The sequence below is a fragment of the Numida meleagris genome, chromosome 6 (assembly GCF_002078875.1).
Source record: "Numida meleagris isolate 19003 breed g44 Domestic line chromosome 6, NumMel1.0, whole genome shotgun sequence".
In the NCBI taxonomy this organism is placed as follows: Eukaryota; Metazoa; Chordata; class Aves; order Galliformes; family Numididae; genus Numida; species Numida meleagris.
The window spans coordinates 54,412,115-54,434,234 of record NC_034414.1 but is presented as its reverse complement, the minus strand read 5'-3'; the positions used below and the strand labels follow the sequence as shown (position 1 = coordinate 54,434,234).

The following is a 22,120-nucleotide window of genomic DNA, read 5'->3' as shown; positions in this document are numbered from 1 at the left end:
GAGGCATCTCATCTGTGCCATTTTCTTGTCCTTCTTGCATTCATTTCTACTGTGATACAAGCTGGTCCTTGTCCTTGCATCTCCACCATCAATTAGTACTCTCATTGCATTTTCTTTTGTTGCTTCTTCAACTAATTGCTGCTTAAGGTTCTCCTTTTCTGCATTCGTCTCGTATCCTCCTTACTTCCTTTATTCACTGAGGCTTTGAGAGATGATTCTTCTAGCCAGGCCATTGCTTTGATCTTACCCTCTGATCAAGCTAATGCCTTGTCTCTTTACGAGTCCCTTGTTATCATTAACAACTTTTGTCTGATTAATTTTCATCTTTCCTTTTGATGTGTCATCTTTCTTCATGCCTCCTTGTAGAGGATGTAGGGCCTCTTTCCCTTTATTTTTGGGATGATTTTTTCTCCTCTGGCAAACTTCTTCATTCCCAGCATACCTCTTCCATCCAGTCCCAAGTCGTGGTTTGTGGTGGGATTTAGTTGGCAAACTTTAGATGTCTTTGTGAGCTTGTCATCTTGAATTCCATTCAGGGTTTCTAAGTAGAGGTGGACAGATTCGGAGTGTGATTAATTTCACCCGAAAGGAAGTCATATGACTCATTCTTTTAAGTGCCTGTTTCTCTTCTCCCACTGAAAGGAAGTCTAGATAGACTAAGCTCAGATGTTCATCTCTGCTGATAAGTGATGAATCCTGTGCTTTGCCGTCTGTGTTTGTGGATCATCTTCTCGACACAGACTTAACACGGCCAGAATTGAACTTCTGAATCACATCCCACTGTCCTGCTTTTTGCACATGAACAAGGTCAAGCTTCCTCCCTTTGAGGTTACTCACATCTTTCCGTCTTTCTGTCTTGTTGGTCCATTCTCTCTGCTAAAACGTGGTTGGGTCTCAGACATAACACTTGCATACGTGTTTCTTGCGCAAATGCTCTCTTGACCTTTGCTCTTCCTCTTTGATCAGAACACGCTACAGAGTTGGGAAGGCAGGCAACTTGTGACTTGGGATCTTAAATCTTTGCTACCTTAAACGCTTCATGGAAGAATTTTCAAAGGAATATTTTTTCCCAGCCTGTTTGCCCTTTTTCATTTGTGATCACTGTTACTTGTCACATCACCTTTCAGCAGGGAACATTTCTGGTGTTACTAGGCTGCTGTGCTCTGTCTCAGTAGATATTCCTGGTCTTGTGTATTGATAAGTCACCAAAGTATGGCCCCGATGCTGGGGTTACCGATGGCTGACCTTCAGGGTATCTCAGTAGCTTACACACCTCTCAGAACTCCATATTAATATATTTCTCTGTACTTTCTCTGTTACTCTTGAGGAGGCATAGGGGATACCAGCCTCTTTTGGCACTGCCATTCTGTACACAGCTTCTCCTCCAGTGCGTGGTGTATCTATTTCAGACGGCTGCGCTCCAAGGTCTCCAGTTACTTACTGAAAGACCTGTCAGGTTCATCAGCTGATGTGGGGCAACCTTTTGGATAGGGAGTGATTGATCACTTCCTACCCGACTTCAGATTTGAAAAATTTTGAGTGCTGGCTATCCTTGCATATGTTTTGATAGAGAGTGATGAATCTCAGAGATGTCTTCAGGGCTTTTGCTGCGCTGCTTTGTTCTCTCAGGGTTTCTAGTGAAGAGGGGCTGGAATCCTTTAGAGCAGAGGATCTGCTGGAGGTACTGTAATGGCAAGATTTTGCCACGAGGATGTCGACAACATGTTGAGCACAGCATCCCAGCCAACTGAAATACAAGAATCAGGCTTTTCTTGTCTTACTTATTCTGTTCCTGTGTTTGCTTGCCCTCAAAAAGGAGAAATTAGAAAAGAGGTCGCCAAAATCTGTTGGAGGTATTGATTTCATCCATATGTGGACTCAGGCCAATCTCTGTTGTTAGTTTCTTTCTATTAATTGCAAAGATTGTTCTTGAAATTGAGAAGAAAATCAGTCTCAAAAGAGTTAACAGATGCCCTCTATTGTCTTAATTAAAAACAAAAACCCCTTTGGTGTTCAGCGCTTTGAGCTGGCCTGGCTGTGGCTGGAGTTAAAGGCGTCTTTCATGGTTCTTTTGCTCTTCCTCCTCTTCTGTCTCTGTTCTGTCTGCTGGTTTATTAATTGGCTGAGGGCAAGCAAACTGTTGTGCCAGGGAAGCACAAACCTCTGCTTCTTTTTGTCAAGCAAAAGGAGAAGTGCTTTCTGAAACTGTGCACGCTAGTGAAATTTCGTACTTGGGTATTAAGATTTTGGTGTCTCGTGTCTTCAGAATTTTCCCTGTTAACTCTGACAGTTTCTACGTGACACAGAGTAGGACAATACGTATCGCATTTGCGGGATTCACTGGCAGAGATTTATCTCCCTCCAGCCTTGTGTAGGTAATTGGAACCTGTCATTTCTCTTGAGAGCAGTCCCTTAAGTAAAGACGGTTTATCTAGCGGGCTGATGTTTTTTAAAGCATTCACTTTTTATAGCACCATTCAGGAGGAGATGGGCTTGGATATGAGTAGGTCTAGCTTCCTGCTTGCACACTGTCACAGAAAACGACTCTCTGCCTTTCTCTCCACCCCTCTAGTAACATCTCCCCATTTCTGTGCTGCCTCTTCTGACCAGCTTCTGAATTAAACCATTCTAGCTTTGGAAGGTTGTTAGACAGCTTTAAAATACACCTGAAATAACGGAGCTTTGATTTCAGTTCTGTGTAAATGCCACTCTCTATCTTTTTTTGATAATGAAAATATATGTCACTTATGGCATAAGACTTTTTAAATAAATGCTTGAAGATTATTTTTGAAGTGTTTGTGCCATTTCTAGGCACTATGACACCAAACCTGAGGGGGAGAATGTTTTTTCTTCTCAGTGCTGCGCTCTCTGACAGCACTGAGTTCCTCACTTGGTGCGCTGAAAGCGCCTTCATGTTTTTCCCTATGAAATAAATTGGAGATCTTACGACGCAGCAGCACAGTGTTCTCTCAGCCTGAGGATCTGAAAGCATGCTTTGCTGGTGGAGCTAGTGCAGTTCTCTGGAAGATAGCTTCTTAAGATAGATACTTAAGTAATGGCCACAGCCTTGAGCTTCTGGACCGCTATGCTATGGGATTAACAAATAGAGTGATGCACTGCCTGTATACACTGTTATTAAAAGGATGACTGACTTGCTTATGTTCTTGCAGACACATTTGTGCTCACTTCCACCTGCAGTTATGCCACAATCCTGAGCTGCTTTTTCCTCGTTATGGGTCGTGGTGTGAGCACCAGGTGCCCCTTGCATCAGAACCAGCGTATGTCTATCGGTGTGAGACCCAGCTGGCATGACCTCCTGCCTGCCTGTGGCTGACCGTGTGGGCATGCTGTGCATGTCCCTGTTGCAGGGCTGTAGTGACACCGGCCCAGGCACATCTGGCACGAGAAAGTAGACACTACCAGGTTCTGTATCAAGTATGCAATACACGTGTATTCAACATGAGGGTCTCATGTCCCCTAAGTTGCACAGTGCAGCAGCACAGACCTACGTCCACCTCCCTCTTAGAAAAAGAAAGCAACCAAAACCACCCCAGGAAAACAAATCCTTCTTCTTGACCAGGACAACTCTGTGCACACGTATTTTTAACAGTCTCTGTGACTTGCTGCATTCGTGTGGGTGGTTGTGTCAGCCTGGGAGCTGACGTGCCGTGGTGCGTGGGTGACAGTGAGGTGTTGTGTTAAAGGGCTGGGAGCTCCTTGGAGTGGTGTTGCCATCAGAAGCCCCCGTCTCAAAAAGCTACAGCTCTGTCATCTGGTGCTATGATAAATGTCTCTAGCAGCAAAGCTACTTTGCTCCCTGCCTTTCTCACCCTTCAGCTGCCCTTTCCCCTCCTCTCTTCTAAGCTGGGGCTGGGGTTCAACCACCCTCAGTTGGCGTGATGCATCTGTTCACTATGACAGTGAAAATATTTGGGTTTCATGACAAAAGCAAACAACCTCCCTGCTGCCTCTACCCTGACCAACTCCTTTTTTTTCCCCCATTTTCCTTTGTTGGTTTCACTCCTCTGTTTGCTACCATGGTGGATGAGGGAATGGATACTGTAGAGATCACAGAATCATTTGAGTTGGAAGGGACCCTTAAAGGCCATCTGGTCCAACCCTTCTGCAGTGAGCAGGAACACCTACAGCTCCATCAGGTGCTCAGAGCCCCATGCAGCCTGACCTTGAGTATCTCCAGGGATGGGGCATCCACCACCCCTCTGGGCAACCAGTGCCAGTGCCTCACCACCCTTATGGTAAAAACAAACGAACAAACAAAAAAACCTACTTCCTTGTATCCAGTCTAAATCTCCCCTCTTTCAGTTTGAAACTATTTCTCCTTACCCTATCACAACAGACTCTGCTGAAGGGTCTGTCTCCTTTCTTACAGCTCCCCTTTAGATACCCAAAGGCTGCTCTCAGCTCTCCCTGGAGTCTTCTCTGGGCTGATCAGCACCAGCTCCCAGCCTGTCCTCACAGGGAGGTGTTCCATCCCTTGGGTCACTTTTATGGCCTCTTAAACCAGCTTTGTAGAGGAGAGGCTGAATGTGGGACCGTGTTGTTAGGTACCTTTTTTTTGTAACATGTATTTATAATCTACTGTCCTGTTAGGCTCAGTCCTGCACAGTCAGTGAAGGAAGGTGTTTTCTGTTCTTCTGGCTTGACTTAGTATGAGTGGGAAGCTTTTTAGAAGTATTCTGTTCATTGACTCCTGCTAGCAGATGGATGCTCTCTGCTTGGAGTGCCTCAGGCCTTTATATCTTCTGATTCCCCCCGCCCTCCTCCCAGCACACACCCTGGAGCGTGCAGGCTGTGCTAATTCCATCGCAACTTAAAAAGGAATGATGAAGAAGAAATGCTCTCCTCTAATAGAATTCTTGTCTCTCGCTACGTCTTCAGGGAGTACTTTTTCATTTCGGGATCCCTAAGGATTTTTTCAGCAGCATGTGTTAGCTGTTCTGCGATACTTCACCAGAACAGCAGTAAAATTCTTAATGCATTAGGACCCAAATGCTAATTCTGTTTATATATTAATCAATTCAGAGCATACAGCGTACGTGACACTCAGTTTGATTTTCAAGTGATTTTAATAAGCTAGGCTTGACTGTTTCTGATTCTGAGGTGGCCTTCTGTCTGGATGAACTATAAAGGAAGCCATTAAATAAACAGGTCATTAACCTGATATGCTAAAACATTTGAATGAATTCCAGAATTTTACTAATTCGGCTGTTGCTATGTCAAGAGCTTTCCCCTCACTTATCAATAGAGATCAGCAGATGTTAGAGTTGAATTTAGCTCTTTTTTCTAGCAGAGTCACAAAATGTTACTATATACTAATAAAAATTCCACGTATTTCTAGATAAAAATAATCAAAATTATATAGACCCAGAATTAAAACATTTTCTCTACTCATCACTATGCCTTAACTCAGCTCTGCAATGTTTTCAAGACACTCGCTAAGATCAGCAGGTGGTGCTCTTACACACTGCTTTAAGCACTTCTTCTAAAAGTTCGAATTCTGAAAGAAAATGCTATTGTCACAGTTATTAAACTGTAATTTCGTGGGAGGAGTGGCGAGAAAGATTATTTCTTTAATCAGGTCTTTAAAGTAAAGCTTTTCCTAAGTCATTTTTTACTTCCAAAGTTATACATTAATTACAGCTGTAAAGAAAGTTGCTCTTTTCCAGAAGTCTTGTAGGAGTGGCTCTTAGTAGGTGAACTGGAATGGGAAGTCATGAGTTTAATGTTGCAAACTGCTCTTTCAGGTGAGGATTTGCATTGTCTTTTTGTACTCGAGTAATTGAATAATTTGGGGCAGTACAGGTGACTAAGTACTAGTCTGTGTTGACTGAAGCTATCCAGGTAAGAAGGAATTAGGGCTGAGTAATTGTGGGAGGGAATGGGTTTTCCATGGATGCATGAGGCATCGGTATTGCTATCACTTTAGTTACGATTTCTTACGTTGAGAATGTAACACTTCAGAAATGAGTTGTATTGTTTTGTACGTGTTTTTTGTTATTATTTTTTGCTTTGAGTGGTTTTGAATGGAAATAATAAACAAATGAGTTTTATACATAGGGATAGAATGTGGTGGAGTCACCATCCCTGGAGGTGTTCGTGAACCATGGAGATGTGGCACTGAGGGACGTGGTCAGTGGGTGTGGTGGGGATGGGCTGGGGTTGGACTGGATGATCTTAGTGGTCTTTTCCAACCTTAATGATTCTATGATTGTGTCAGTGTAGCATGGTCTCCTTCAGTCTGAGCTCCAGTGTCAGCAAGAGGTTGGGTTCAGTGTGCTTAAGGCTGTTCTTGAGCTGTGCTGTTTAGATGAGACTGTTGGTGTTAGCAGAAGCTGTGTTTGCTTGACAGTGTTGTTTGGGGTCTCAAATATGTGTCTAGAAGTCTGGCTTTAATCATCCCCATTTAAAGTCTTTATACTGTTAAAACAAAATGCCACAAACAAACACAATGTAAATGAAGTGAAAAGGTAATTGATTGCTAAGCTGCTCTAAAGTCAGTTCAGGTTACTCCTGCATTTTCAACAGAAAGGCTTCTTTTAAGTTTGGGCAGTAGAAAAATCAAGCAGAAGTGGATCCTTCTTCAAAGAAAGGTCATTAGCACTAAACACAACTAAACAAGTGGCTAATTATGTTCAACTGTGTGATTCCCCATGAAGTATGCAAATGAACTTTTTTTAAAACAAAATCAATTAGAGATTGGATGTTTAGAAGAAAGCAGTACATTCTTTCCCTTACGTGCTCCAAACCCACACATTTGATTAACAGTACTTTTGGATAGTATATTATGAAATATGCAGTATTAAGCAAGCAGCTTAGGATCATAGTTGTGGTTTCCAGGGGTTTGTGCAGAGCTGGGATTCTGGTACAGGAATTAGATGCACATGTTCTCATGTATAGTTGTCATTCATTAGAGAGAACGTATACAAATATTTTCATTTATACCTTAGATGTACTGTTTGATTGCTTTCATAAGTCAGTATTCAGGGAGAACATTCCATGCGTTTTTATGGTAGGAAGCATGAACTTAGTATTGCTTGAAAGGGAGCTCTGTAGGGCTTAGTTTGTCCTTTGTAGCCCATTCAGGGTGAATTTCTGAGAACGGGTTCCTCTCCAGAAACCAGACTTTAGGTCTGATCTGAGGTTTTTGATGGTAGTACAGAACATACTGAACCTGAAGGTCACCTCTTTCCTGTCCTTGCAAAATTGATGTATAAAACACAGCCATCTTGTGGTGCTTTCAGAAAGGCCAGCACATCAATTGTGCTGTCTGGAAGGGAGATACAAGCACTGCAGTCTCTAGCCACGCTCCTATGGGGCATAGCACAGGTGGGTGCTGATTGTTAGCAACTGTCTCCTTACGCTCAGGGTGTTGCAGAGACGCTTGATGCAAAAAGGCATTTCTGGTTCCTTTGGGCACGTGTGCAGGCACATGCAAGCATAGATGCGCAGAAATCATTTTGCATGGGAAGAGACACATTCTAAATCAGGTTAGGAGATTAATTTCTCTGCTCATAGAATATGTATACTGCACATTTGGAGGCAGTAGGCAGCTGTAAACTCCTGCTACCAGAATCTTGTTAGCCTCTTAGACAAATCAGAGGGGCCGCATGATGCTGAACTGCTCCCCAGGCAGGCTGCTGAACTTCTTGCACGTGTCTCACTTCTCCTTGCTCTGGCCAATGCCTGTAGAAAACTGCTTTTTGTTTTTTCCTGGGGTAGTGGCTCAGCACAAAATCTGAGGTGCACTGGGCGCTCTAAGAGGTATGCTGGGGGGGAGAATGGAAGGGAGCTCTGGGATTTTCCCTTCCGACTGTCTTAGGTAAATCCATCCTCTGATAATTTACCTAATCTCATATGTAAAAAAAAAAACAAAAAAAAACAAAAAAAAACCAACAACAAAGCATCAGCAACAAAACAAAAAACCCCATAGATTCCTTCTAATCACTGGAAGATTACGCAAAAGCCCTTACAAAATACAAAGGATTAAGAGCAGAGCCCCAGCTGCTCCAGTTGCACCAAGTCTTCAGGCTGAGGTTTTTGTGTGTCACCTCTCCTCTTTCTTACCCTAGGTCTGCCGTGGAGTGAAAAGGAGAAAGCTGGCTTTGTGTCAGGAAGTTAGTAATGACTCTGAGTTTATCAGTCACTCCTCTCTAACTACTAACCTCCATCTTAAGCGTGAGATGAATTGTCAGCATTTGCTAATCCAAATTCATCCTCATTTCAAAAGGTGAGCACAGCTATCGTCCTATCGTCAGCAAATTGGCGCCTGTAAATGAAGGAGATGTTAGAGGGATGCCTTATTATTCTGAGCCCCATGTAGCTTGCCAAATCCAAGCAGGTGTTACGTTTGCTTACTTCCATGGCCTTGAAAGCTCTGTGAGCTCAGGGAAATAGCTGGAAATAAAATTATTCAGTGTCAGCTGAAATCTTCTAAGTGACTTCATAAGCAGTACTAATGTGGGTGAATAGCTTTGCGAGTACAATCTCCTACCTCAATATAATACTTTACCTAAGGGCTGCTTTCTTTTGGGGAGTGGGAGGTGGTGAACAAGTCTGTCATTTTTTAGTTGTATGAAATCTTTGTTTTTAAGCTTAAATACAAAGAAAGTAATTTTCCAGCTTGCCTAATGATATGATGGGCAAACATGGATCCTGAGACTACTCAAAATGATCTCAAAATAGATTTAGAAACGATAGTTCCTAACATGCACTAGAAACAAATACTGCTTCTGATGCAAACTGAATCAGTCCTTGAGTGTGTCTAGGAAGAATACCACTTTTCAAGTGATTTCTGGAACAAATCCAGGGTGCTTGTGAGGTGACGTTTGTAGTCTGAGTGGTCTGTGTTATTCCAGCTGGCCCTATACTAGAAGTTAACTCTTGCTGCCAGCTTCTTTCTTGTGAGCAAGTGAGTATCTGTAGCTTTGGTCAAAATAAAGTTGTTAGACATCCTGTGGATTGTAAATGTACTTCTGTCTCTTTCTGCTCTCAGACCACAGCAAATCTAGCGTGCACTGATGGCAGATGGTCTCCTCAAGGGTTGTTTGCACCCCATTTCTGATCCTGTGGAGCTGGGAATAGAAATAATGTTCTTTCTGAAGGATTGCAAGGCTGCTTACATGTTCTTTTTGTCATTGAGTAGACACTTTTCCTACTGTGTGTGGGTAGTTTTTCTTTTTTAAGAGAGTTGTTGGGTATTATTTAGTTTTTTAAGTAGGAGAGGAAACTCGAGGTTGATCGTGGTCTTTGACATAGAGAACTAAAGCTTTGAGGTAATTTTGGCTTACAGCAGCACTGAATATTAAATACAGTCCTAAGAAAACTTCAGCAGAAGGTAAAGGGAGTTTAAGTGGTTACATGGAAATTAAAATCAAATCCTTCAGAGTGTCTACTTTGGAGTGTCATCCCTGCTTCCCACAGCAGAAGTGAAGGACTGCCACCTCCCTCAATGGCTCAGTGCAGAGAATACTATGTGTATTTTTTCTTTTCCTGCAGGTGTACTCACTCACTATCAAGCTAAGAAGGATCCTTATGTCAAATATCCATTCCTGATTTAGTCTGGAAAGTGTAAAAGGGAGACAACATAAGCTGCCACTTGGAACAGAATGCTTTGTTGAAGTCTTGGAGTGTTATGATTTCATAAGATAATAGGCACAGTTACCTGAAACTAAAACCATGATGGATTTGGAGCCCTCAGAAATGTTTGTTTCAAGTCCAGCTCCCCATCTACACGAGCATGACTTTCAACAGGAAGGTGAATGCTGAAGCTTATGGTAATCAAAGCTGGATCAAACAAAGCAGGGCCTATGCTCCTTGTTATGTGATAGTGTAAGAGGATGGAGTTTGATCGTGCAGAAATGCTAACTTCAGTGTGTTCTGTAGTTAATTTAGCGGCCAGGCCCATGGATTTATGGACATATGGTCACCTTGCACAAAGCTAGGCAAAATTTTATCTGCCTGTCTGCTTTTTCTTCCACTCCAGAGTGAAATACGAAAGGTAGGAAGGAGAAAGGAACAGATAATAATTGTTCTGTGGAGGGAAAGCATGGTCCTGGAGGTTAATTAATATAGCAGTAGAACTTGTGAGGCCTTCGGTGAGGAGGCTGCTGGTAGCATAAACAGATCGGAGGCAGGCTGCTGATTGAAGTGTTTGTTTATTCTTGTGGATGCTAAGAGGTCAGTAAGTAGAATTTGCTCTGTGAACTCTAGCAAAGCAATATGTTTTTTTAGGTTCAGGATGATGCTGACGTTAAGTGATTCCTTGATTGCAGTTCCACAGAGTCCAAGAGGACAAAAGCAGAAATTCATTTTGGCATTTAGAGCACCTGCCTGATTGAAAGTCTGAGGCAGGTAGTGCCTTACAGATAGCTTGCTTAAAAAAAAACAGAAAAGATTCCAAACACTGTCACTAATCAGAAAAATAAAGTGGAGACCTCTCTATAGTGAGGCTTGGGCATTATTAAGTTGAGATGGATCGTCCTCACAACTGGTACAAAAACTATTTCTGAGTGAGGTTACAATCAATATTCTTCTTTGTGTTAAGCATCAATGTCAACTCTGTAGGAGCAGTGACAGTATCAGGGGAGAAGAATCCATGTCTCCTTTAATGAGGTTCGTTAGGTTGCTGCATAGCAATCATTGCATTAATCCACTGATTTCTGTTTAAGTCTTTAGTCAGTGTGTTCTCTGGTAGCTCTTTTTCACCATGCCATATTACCTGGGGAGAAACGAATTAATAATGCATCTGGTCTTGGACATACATGTTTAATGGATGCTCTCGCATCCTACCTTGGAGTCATACTGCATGGAAAGCTGCGCTGTAATTGATCTTTGAGCATTAACACTTGAAGAGGAAAACGTAATTGTGCTTACCTGAAATTTTCTTTAACTGCTAAGGTCTGGCACGCTGAAGCTGAGTGGGTCTAGAATAGCAAAGGAAGTTGGTGTCTGAAGTTTGATTGTGGAGGAAATGTCACATACTGTGAGTGGTGTTGTGATTTCATTGTTTCTGTTGTTTTTCCCAATATTGAATTTGAGAAATTTAGAATGGAGTTCTATGGACTATGGAAAAGGTTTTTAAAGAGGTGAGATCTTACGTACATGTAGATGGATTTTTGCTCTACAGATCAGGTAGGTCTGTCAGGTCGACACTGCCTCTGTATTGCTTGGCTACGGAAATGCAAGCAGGCTGAAACACTGTTGTACTGAATCAGCAGAGGTGGCAATTTGGGGAGGGTGAAAAGGGGACCTTTCCTGTTGTATCTATTCAGAGTACAGAATGATTCTGTCATAGAAAGATGCCCCCCTCTCTTAATGCTTTACAATTTTGCAAAAGCATGAGAACTTCAACCTCGTAAATCAGCACAGCCTGTTTGTATTTGGACGAGATCACTCCGTATCATCCATTTTTCTTGTCTTTTGTTCTTCCTGGATTCATATGTTCCAAGCAGTGGGGGTTTGCACTAGTTCCCTTGGGAAACTATTATGAGGTCCAATGAGTTGTGTTGTAAATTCTTGTTAGTACGGTGCTTACATTTTCCTTCAATTTCATGTTGTTAGTCATGAGCTCATGCTCATATCTATTTATGGCCTAAACTTCCATTATCTTCCAGAAATCTAGTGATCTTATGCTCCTCTCTTTATAAATCATGTTCAGTAATTTAAAGAAGACTGGAAGTTCAGTCTCTGGGTCTTCAACAGCCATCGTGTGTGCCTACCCCCAGGCCTCCATTTCCCCCTCTTTCATTTGAAGGTGATTACTGTTCCAGAGGAGAACAAATTCTTGAAAGAATTCCGCCTTCCCAGAAATGTTGCTAATGACATCTTGTATGTGACGAATAAGTTCATATGAATGGAAAAGATTACATACATAAAGATGGAAACTGCTCAAATATGCCAAATATTTTTGAAGAAAGCCACGTTGGCTCTGTAGAAATACATAGATGGCATTGTGGTTCTAATTCTTTACTGGAACAGCCTGTACATCTGACTTACACAAATGTTATTGTTTAAAGAAATGTAGGATTGTTGCTGAAATATGTGCATTCACTCTTTGACCATAAATCTCCTTTTGGTTCTGAGCTGAAGTAGATAACGCGAGAGACGGGTTTGATAAATAGCATCACTGATCCATTTCATTGTTTAGCTGAGATTTGTGGCAACCTTCACCTTATTTTTAGTTTTTAAAGGAAGGAAGGGTGAAAAATGAGGATGAAGCTCTGTCTGTAACTTCTTCCATAGCCTATGGCTGTGCACAGATAAAATTACCAAGGGCAGTTGTAGTTCTGATCTAAACAGATCTGTAGTGGTAAAAAAAGAGCAGCCCCCTCAAACGCGTACTCCTTACTTGTTATCTGCAGCTGATGGACTTGGCTACTGGGGACAAACGGAGGGCAGAACTTTATTCTTTAGCTGCAGCCTGAATAAAGATTGATGCTCTGTTACCTAACTGCTGGGTTTCTTATCCCTCCCAGATAAAGGAATGAAGTATTTGACCGCTCTTGTCAGTCTCATATAAAAATACCTTAAATAAGTATTAACCGAACACAGTCTTTCTTGCTTTTGTTATGGTTCTGTGCCTTTCCCAGCTTTTAGTTCTCTCCCAGATTTTACTTCTCTCTCTGCTTCCATTTTTAGATCGTGTTTTATCTCTTATCCCTTTGATGTCTTTAATAACTGCCTCTTTTTCTTCACCCCCCTCATTTATTTCACTCCATCTGCATCCTTTTTCACTTGATGCCTTCTCACCACATTTCCATTTTTGAGATGATGTAAGGAATTTGCCAATTCGTTAATATTTACGAAGTTTTTACTTCTGGACTTACGGTGTCAGACATGTTTGCCATTTGGTTATGGTCTGAATGGGGAGAGAGTGTCATTTGTTATGTTCGCGTGTAGAATTGTGGAAAGGAAAGGAAAAAAACTCCTCCACCTACCAGACCCCAAGAGCAGCGTGGGGCCAATGGGGCCTTTTTCAATCCTGAAGCAGCAGGTTGATAGCAGAGAGGTATCAGTCTCTGTCAGTGAGGTCATTCCTGCCTACGCAGTTGGATGATGGAGAGTGGGAATAATTCCCCGCTCACTGCTGGCGTGCAGAGAAGAGGGGCTGAGCTCTAGGTGGTAATTGTTCTGCACGTGTCTGAGGACAACTAAATTCTCAGGCATGTGATACAAGATAAGTACTAAAAGGTGGACGAGGAAGGAAGAGAAGGTTCACAGAGATGCACAGGAGCCTTTTGGCAGGAAAAGGGAAGGGCTGGGCTGGCTTTTATAGCCGAGAAGGTGGATTAAATGGAAAGATTACATTTTTTTAAGCAATCTTAGTATGTATGACTTCAGCGAGCAGTCACTGCAGTGCGGTGTTGGTAACTCAATTACTTCTGCTCTTGTCTCTGTCTCCTTGGCCTCGCTCAGCTGCAGTTGTGGCCGGGGACACCTCCGGCTTGGCCTCCTCCTGCCAAGCAGAGCCATGCGGTCACCGGGGCTGCTGCCTGCTCCCCTGCTGTCTGTGGGACTCTGAAAAATGGCTCCTGCCAGCTTTCACTCTACTTTGCCTTGCAAAAGCTCTGATCCGCAGGGAAGGAGCTAGAACTCGCTGTCAGCAAGCAGATAACATTGCTCTGATTTATGTGCTGTTTGCATCTGTAAAGTTTTCTGTTGCAGCAGTGAATCTTTTGTGTTCAGTCTTCATTTTTGTTTTGTTTTAAAGATTTTGACAACTTTTACCAGCAGGCAATGGATTATTTTTTTTGTCACGTGGCTCTATATTCTTGAATTATTCTGGCTCGTAGGCTGATCAGAGTTGCATCTTAGTTAAATGCTTTTTGCTTTGGAGGTGTGAAATAACTTCTGATCTCTGTGATAGTGCTAGAATTACTATCTTTTAAAATGTTAAATATATATGTATATAGTTCCCAAACTGTCAGATTATGTCATGTGCATTTTTTTTTCTTGCAGTGATGTAGACATGATTTTGGATGGCTGAAGGTACAGCTTGGATCAGCAGTAATGCTGTGTGACAGCAGGAATATTTCATTTCTTGTTGTGACAGGAGTAACAATTGGTAATTGATAAGTGTAGGGGGAAAAAAGCTTTACGTGCATATAGGTATAGAGAAACTGTCATGTAAAATGTAATTAAAAAAAAAATCACTGTCCAAACAAAACAGAGGAAACTTAAAGCACAGCCAAACTGGTGGTGCCATCAGAAAGAAAGCTGCACGTGCAGTAGCAACTATTACCTAAAGGCTTGTGGTATCTTACATGTTTCTTTCCGATTCCTTTAATGTCAGGTAGCGAAGGCTATCCTGTGCTAACCATGCGTGTGCTCTCAGTTCTTGCTGGTGGTTCTGCCTTCCTTCCAGCTGTTTCAGCTTTGAAACAGATGCACATTGTACGTGAGTAAAAAAAAAAATTAAGTTGACAAAACTTCTGGAATTAAAAAAAATCCCTTCTTGCCAAAATTAATCTGAAACTACCTGAAGTGTTTCAGTGAACAAACAACTAAATGAACACGTGAGCATGTATGTAAGCTGTGCTAAGTCAGACTTTATGTAAGCACATTGCATCAGAGGAGCAGCGAGGGCTGGGAGCGGTAGCAGAGGAATTGGAGGAAGCGTAGGTATCATGTGTACTTTTCTCTTTGACCCATTTAGGCTGCAGACTCGCATTGCTTTAAGTCGATCCACGTGTAGGCTGCTGCTGACAGCAGTTCTCCTCGCCTCAGCCACGTTCTGCTGGCGCTGGGAGGTGCTTGTTGAGTTACAGGGGAGCTACTCCAAATGAGAACTGAACTTTTGGTCAGGCCGACTGGCAGCAGGGTGGGTTCCCCGATCTCTTATCGGCACGTGGCTGTAAAAATGTAGTGCTGGAGGGGGGAAGCACTGCCTGCAGCAATAGCTTGGGCTTTGGCTTGACTTTAAACAGTCATGATGCCTTCAGATGTCAGAGAATCAGCCGTTGCTTTGGGGTGTTTTAATGTCTGCACTGAGTGTGGTTTTCCAGCTTTTGATAGCAGAAGCGAAGGACTTTTTTAGCAAGAAGTTCTTTAACCTTATTAAAAAAACCCCAAACAACAAACAAGGATAAGAAGCGAGCAAGCTGCTGTCTAAAGATGATGGGGAGAGATGCCAATAGGTTAGGTACAGCCCGTGGTTAAACTGTATGGCTTCAGCTTCTAGTTGTTGAACCCGGAGTAGTGGATACATGGATAATGGGAATGAAAGGACAGCAGCACCACCTGCAAGAGAAGCAGGATCCCGGGAACTAAATGCAAAAAATTGGAGGAACCACTCGTGATGCCAAGTTTTTCAGAATTGTAAGGCAAATTAATTCAAATGGCTGGTTGCTGCGTATGAAAAGAGTCTGTCCATGTGGGAGTGATATCATATAATCAAGGAATGGAAAAAAGGGTTGAGGAGGAGGGTGGGGGAAGTTACATGGGTGCTTTGCAGGCCTGTTTTGGCACTGATGGAATACAAGGGCCAGTTTGGAGGGAATGAATGCTTAAAGAAGTACTGATAAGTGCTGGGAAAAGATGTTGACAGCAGATTTTGTGTGTGAAAGAGAAATAGCGTAGTATCAAATATTAAGAAAGGATTGAGGCAGTGACCACTGTCTGAATTTTTAAGCCATTAACCTTAATGGTGCCTGCTGGTTCTCTGTAGCTGAATGCATGAACATTTGAGGCACGGTGAAAGGACTTTACTGGGATGGATGGGGAGCTCTGCCTGGTGGTTGAGGTGCTCTCGTGGGAGGCCAGAGGGATGCGTTTGGTTGTCAGCAGGCGGGGACACTGAGCACAGGTCTCTGCATGGAGGTGGTCTGGTTCTGGCCATAAGAAGAGAAAGTGGTGGCATCAGTCCAGCCACCATGTTAAATCACTTTCCTTATGGGCAGTTAGGCGTTACTGGGAATAACTCTTAGCTATCCTTAATAAAATTAGAGTTGATAGCGTGCTTGGTCAGTGCTGCTGCAGTGCCCTGCTGTGCTGCTGCTTCTGCTGCTCATTGGCTGTTTCCAATACTGGAAATGCTCTGTGCGAGCGCTGCAGTCATCACTGTGGTTTCCTCTTTTCCCTTCTGCATTGTTTGGTCTTTAAATGTTTTTCTTGTCTTTGATCATGGGACCCTCCTCTTGATTAGGCTTCTGGGAGCAGCCTTCGTAAATGTTACTGATGATGCTGTGCTTTCCCTGTCGTGGCTTTGTTTGTTTGACTTATTTATAATACAAATAGCATAGAAGCCTGGCATGGAGCAAAGAGCAGGAAATTCATTCAGGCTTGAGCTGGGACTTAGAGAAATTGAAAGATATGACAAAGCACGCAGGGATGCCCACACATAAGAACTGTTCTTATTCCCTTTCTAGGGAGTTCTTTAGCGAGCTTTATCAAAGCAAGAAAATAAAAGGAGTTAAACCCAAATGCAGAATAAAATCTGCACATAAAATTCAGTCGCTGCAGTAATTCAGCTTCTGGAAATGAATACTCCAGCAAAAATCACCCAAAACATTTCTTTTAATAGAATCTAGTGTTTGTTACCATAACAATCCCTTCTGCAGAAAAGGATTAGCACAGTTAACGTGACTCCATTGCCCAATTCAGGTACCGTTAGTTTCCAGAGCCCCTGGAGCAAATTGCAGAAGGGGAGGAAATCTGTATGCCTTGATTTTGTTGATGCAGTTTAGTATTGTAATAACAATTCATTTAAGCTCTGGCTGTGTACTGCCTGTTATTTCCCTGGAAACTTATGCTTCTTGCTGAAAAAAGTACTACTTGGAAATAGCTGCATTAGTCTCTGTCAGTCTATGGGAAGGGCTGCAGACAAGCGGGCAGAAGCCAGATGAGAGTAATATGTAGCTGCAGCTACTTGACATTACTGACTTTTAAGGGATCCAAAAAAAGGTACGATCCCTCTTGAATAGCGGAAAAGAACAAGATGTTTCTGTAGTAACGAGATCGTAAAAGAAAGAAAATTGCTTGTAAAGGATGGATCTGATTTTTGCCCCTTTTTTCTGAAGAACATAAGCTGCAGTTTTGCTATCAGCCTTCTCTTGTGTAAGCGTTTAATATTACCAGGTTTTCCTTCACATTTATTTTTGTGGCAGTGATGGCTGGCTTCTGTATTTCGCTATTTGGTAATAGCAACAGTTTTCTCAGTCCAAAGAATGGAAATCTTCTGAAACAAACGCTTAGCAGAATTCAGCTGTCCTGTCTGAACTTGTTAAGTCTTCCCCGCCAGCCCAAAGTGTTGAGGTTGTCATCTGCTGAGAAGATGATTGTGTTCCAGCATGCTGAGAGTTAAATGGATATAAGCACTTTTTTAGTGGGCTTGGACCTAAAAACAGAAAAGGGCTTTTGTTTTCTAGATGCTGATTCAGGAGTGTGATAAACTTTACTACTTGGTGGCCTGGGAATTTGATTTTGTTTGATCCTCACAGAAATGCAAGCTTCTTTTTATCTCTTGTCCTTTCCTTTTTGTATTCCCCACCCTGCCCAATGGTGTGATTTGCCTTAGAGAAAGGAATGGCAGCTGCCCGGTATTTCTGTTGTTTCTAGGCTTTTTCTTCCTTCTCTCTTTAAAGGAAAATATTTCTTTCCTGTAAGACCCAAGAAAAGCGACCAATATTGCATGCTGCTGATAACACGAGAGAGGTGCCTGATGGGGTCCCCTCAAACTTCTTTTTTTAAATCATTCTACTGGATAAAATGGATGAGAAAGTCAGGAAGTTGTATTTTGTTTTATGATCCGGAGCATGATGTGGTTTAAAGGCCTGTCAATTCTTTTCCATCCACTAGAGCAGTTCAATTCATTTGATGAGTTTGTAACGCTGCAGTGTAATCTGGTGTACACTGGGTTGAACAGATTGGTAATAAATTGTGTTGCAGTGTTGGATATTCCTACTGTTTTGGCTGAGACCACAAGGCTTGATGCATTCTTGTGGGTAGCTGGAGCAGCTAGCTGCACACTGGGACCATATGGTCAGACCAGCAGAATGGGCATCAGCCAGCATTTAGGGCTGATTGAAGCCATGCTGGTAGTCTAGAGTAAGCTGTAGAGACAATCAGGGGAGGAACAAGAAATAGAAGGTAAGAAAATGCCACCCAGCTAACACGGAACAGTGGTAGCAGAAGTACATTCCAGGTCTGGTGGACATGGTGCGGTATTGTAGGTTTGCTGAAGGGAATTACTTGTTGGGGGCTGATGATATGGATGGGTATCTGGTCTCCGTTTGTATTTTTCTTTGTTGATGGTAACTGGAGCATTGGATAGAGAATTTATATTGATCAATTATTTCCTTAGCCCTAATTTCTCTTAAGTGCGAACATCTGCTCTTCAGATGCCAACAGAGTAAATTGCTGTATTTATAGTTAAATAAAATGCATATTTTTCAGCTGTAGAAATGTCAGATCAGTGGGATTGGCAGAAAAGACTGGAAATCACAGATCAGTATGCTTTTGATTGTTGTCTGACTGTGATGGGGACACTGTACAACAGCTCGGTTCTGCAGTACTGAGGCAATAACCATCCAACTGATTCTTGCCTTTTCTTGGCAGTTACCTTTTGGATGGAAATGCTTCTTGTATCTGTGGAGGAATCAGACTATGAAGTATGAGGGCTGCTCCAAAAGTAATGCATCCTATTTTATAATGTTGGTCCGTGACATCAGAGGCAGATATTGGTGGTATGGCAGTAGAGGATGAACCTTCCCACCAACATTCCATTCCATTTTGCTGCTGTGTGACAGATGGCAGCAGAGGGGCAGTCTGACAAAATGGCATCTGACCTAGAAGTGCGTATGGAGCAAAGATGTATCATTGAATTCCTCCAAGCAGAAAACATTTCATCAGTTGGCATTCATCAGTGCTTGCTGAATATTTCTGGAGACCAAACAGTGGATGTGAGCACAGTGAGGTGATGGGTGGTGCAGTTCAGCAGTGGTGGCAGTGGGTCATCTCTGCTGGTGCAGATTGTTACGAGTGCTCTGTCCAGAGCCACATCCAGCCTGGCCTTGAATGCCTCCAGGGATGGGGCATCCACAACCTCCTTGGGCAACCTGTTCCAGTGCGTCACCACCCTCTGAGTGAAAAACTTCCTCCTTAATCTCACCTGTCTTAGTTTAAAACCATTCCCCCTTGTCCTATCCCTATCCACCCATGTAAGCAGTCATACCCCCTCCTGTTTATACACTCCTTTCAAGTATTGGGAGTCCTCCCTGGACCCTTCTCTTCTCCAAGCTAAACCAGCCCAGTTCCCTCAACCTTTCTTCATAGGAGAGGTGCTCCAGCCCTCTGATCATCTTGGTGGCCCTCCTCTGGACCCGTTCCAAGAGCTCTGCGTCTTTCTTGTACTGGGAGTCCCCGGCCTGGATGCGTGTATCTTGTGTTCCCTGTGTGGAAGTCCAGAACAACTGATAATGTTAACTTTTCCAGGTGTGGGTGGGTTTTTTTGTATTTTTGTTTTCTGTTGCATAAGGTAGCAGCAAAATAGAAGTTTGTTGTCACGTAAAATTAAGGGGGAGGAAAAAAACGCAACGTATCTTTTGATCTTTCCTTGGTAAATAGGAGACTGGTTACAGCATGTAAATATTTATCTTCGATGATGCTATAAATAGTACCTTCTCCCTCTCCTGTAACAGAAAAGGACAAAACCAGGTTAGTCATGGAGATACACATTGCTTCAGAGACAATTCTTGTTCTGCTTTATGTTGTTCATTTAGGGATCAGTGGCACTATCACGGTTGTCTTATTTTTGCCTAAACTGTGTGACTGCCGTAATACTGCAGAGCAGCTTCAGGAGCAACCCGCACACAGCGTTAAAGCGTTCACTGGTCTGCTGAAGGTCGAGTAAAACACTTAATGAAATAACATTTCCTAAGTGGATGAGTAGCATTCTGGGCTCTCTGATCTCTTTGGTGTTTGTCAGTAGACAATAACTGGCCACTCCTAAAGTAATTGCATTTAAAATATTGATGCTGCATGAAAAGCTCAGCTAAAAAACCTGTATTACTCAAACAAGCATACTATTTACTTAGGATGGATTATGATGAATTATACTTCAACATTTGAAATTAGGAGAAGGTTAACTACTTAGAGAATATTAATGATAGCTTGGAGATGGGACCAGCTAGTGGGAAAGATTGCCTGTGCAAAAACATTAATTTCAAACATCTTTTTCAATGTTGTTCTTTCCTCTTCTGGTATGTTCTTTGTTTCTGGAGTACCTTGCAAGGTGTGGAGCTCTCCCTGTGTGAGAACGGCGTTCCTGGGAGAAGGAATGCTGTGTACTGGGGACAGGCCAGCGGAGTGCTGGAGAGGAAGCCTTGTAGATGCTCGTCCTTTTCATGCTCTGTGTCTCCAGCTCATCTGGATTTTACTCTGGTGTGTGCCCAGGGCTGCATCAACTGCTGCTGCTCCAGTGGTGACGTGGCAAACTTGCTCCTCATTTCTTGCTCGGTGACTGCAGTATGTTGGGCCGACTCCCTTGTGGAGCATACCGTTGTGGAGCTGGCCCTGCGTACCGGTTCAACCATTAGCCCAAGAAACCTTCAGGAGTGCAAGTGGCTCATCATTTGCATAGGAGCTCCTGCTTTTATGTTTTTATGAAAGCTTTACTCAAGCGTTGTCCACATTTTACTTTTGAAGCTTCTGCAATTTTCTTGTTATCAGTTGCCTTTGTGACTTTAAAGACATTGAATTGGAAGGAATAATTTACTCTTGTTGCCAGTTTGGATCTCCCTGAAGCCAGAGAGAGGCACAGTGGCATGTGTCTCTTTATTCATTTATTTTTAAATGGTTGTACATCTGCATATAGTGCATAAAATCTCTACAGATGACAGTTCTTTGTGTTTTCATCTTGGCCACAGTGCCTCACAAACTGTGACCCGAAAGGAGAATGCCTCCAGTGAAAGGCACTTCTTTTGGTATAAGAGCTCTAACAGAATCCTTGGGTCACAAACTACAGGGCAGTTTCTCTTTGCCTCTCCCAGGAGCCTGTGCTTCTTGCTCCATCGGGTAGTGGGTTGCTTATGGTAGATCCTCCTCTGATGCCCATCTCTTCTCCTGTCCCAGAGTCCTGGACTAGGTGGATCCAGCGTGATTGTCCTTGAAAAATAATCTTGGAGAGCTGAATTCTCTGCTAGAGACCAGAGCAGAACTGACTTCAGGTGTGGGCACTGGTAACAAGGAAAGCAGCAAAATCTGCTTTATTGCTCTGCAAGTCAGAAATGTTCTATGTTTGCCACGTGTGCTGCAATGTAGCCGGCCCTTGCAGGCCACAAGGCCTCTCCTCAGTCTCCTCTGGCTCTGGGCTGAACAAACCCAAGCACCTCAGCCACTCCAATACATCTTGCTCTCCGGACCCTTCCCCATCTTTGTAGCCCTCCTTTGGACACTGTCTTAGTAGCTTTACATCCTTCTAATACTGTGGTGCCCAAACCTGCTTGCAGTGATTGAGGTGAGGCTGCACCAGTTCAGAGTGTGGAATGTAGAATACAAAATAAAGCTCAGAGGAGAGAGATGGAGAGATGGATAAGATCTAAATTTTGAGAACATGCTGGTTTTTTTTTGTTTGGTTTTTTTTTTTTTTTGATGCTATGACATCAGAGCCCTGGTTCAGTGTGTGCTGATGTTAGTGGAAAAACTACTCACTTGATGGGCTTTGGATTACTCTTGAGTAGCTTACCGTGCCGGTGCCTCCTGTGGAAGGTGACGTACCCTTCCTGACATTACTTCTTCATCCAAATAGGTTATACTTGGTTGCTCAAAGTAACTTAGAGGAGATCTATTGATGATTGCATTAATTGCTGTGCATGCTGAGGGCAGAAGCTGTGGCTTTCTTGTAGATTCTGTTTATCTGGAGTTTTACTGACCCTGATTGGGTTTCTGGAGTTGCTTTTTATTAAAGCCAAATTGAAACAGCGCTTTGGCAGAAGGTTGTTCAGAGGTTAAACGTTTCACTGAGTTATTAGTGGTGATTATGTAGGAATTTGCATAAAATTAAGAAGTGTGGTGTTTGCGGGTGTAACTTGGGTAAGCATCGTGCAGTCATTCTCCATAGTAAAGGTGGCAGAGGCACAGGGCCAGCTTTGTGCCAGCTTCAGCA

General features: G+C 42.8%; 1 protein-coding gene across 3 annotated transcripts in view; it reads left to right on the top strand.

Moving 5' to 3' along the window:
• BRF1 (BRF1, RNA polymerase III transcription initiation factor subunit) overlaps positions 1–22,120 on the top strand; it is a 164,703-nt gene that overhangs the window by 19,025 nt on the left and 123,558 nt on the right. Inside the window, exon 1 of one of the 3 annotated variants that reach the window (XM_021400930.1) lies at positions 8,118–8,248. The exons of the other annotated variants lie outside the window; for them this stretch is intronic. The gene's annotated coding sequence lies outside the window, so the exon portion shown is untranslated. Of the gene's footprint in view, positions 1–8,117; positions 8,249–22,120 lie in introns of those variants that run through there. 3 annotated transcript variants of the gene reach the window in all.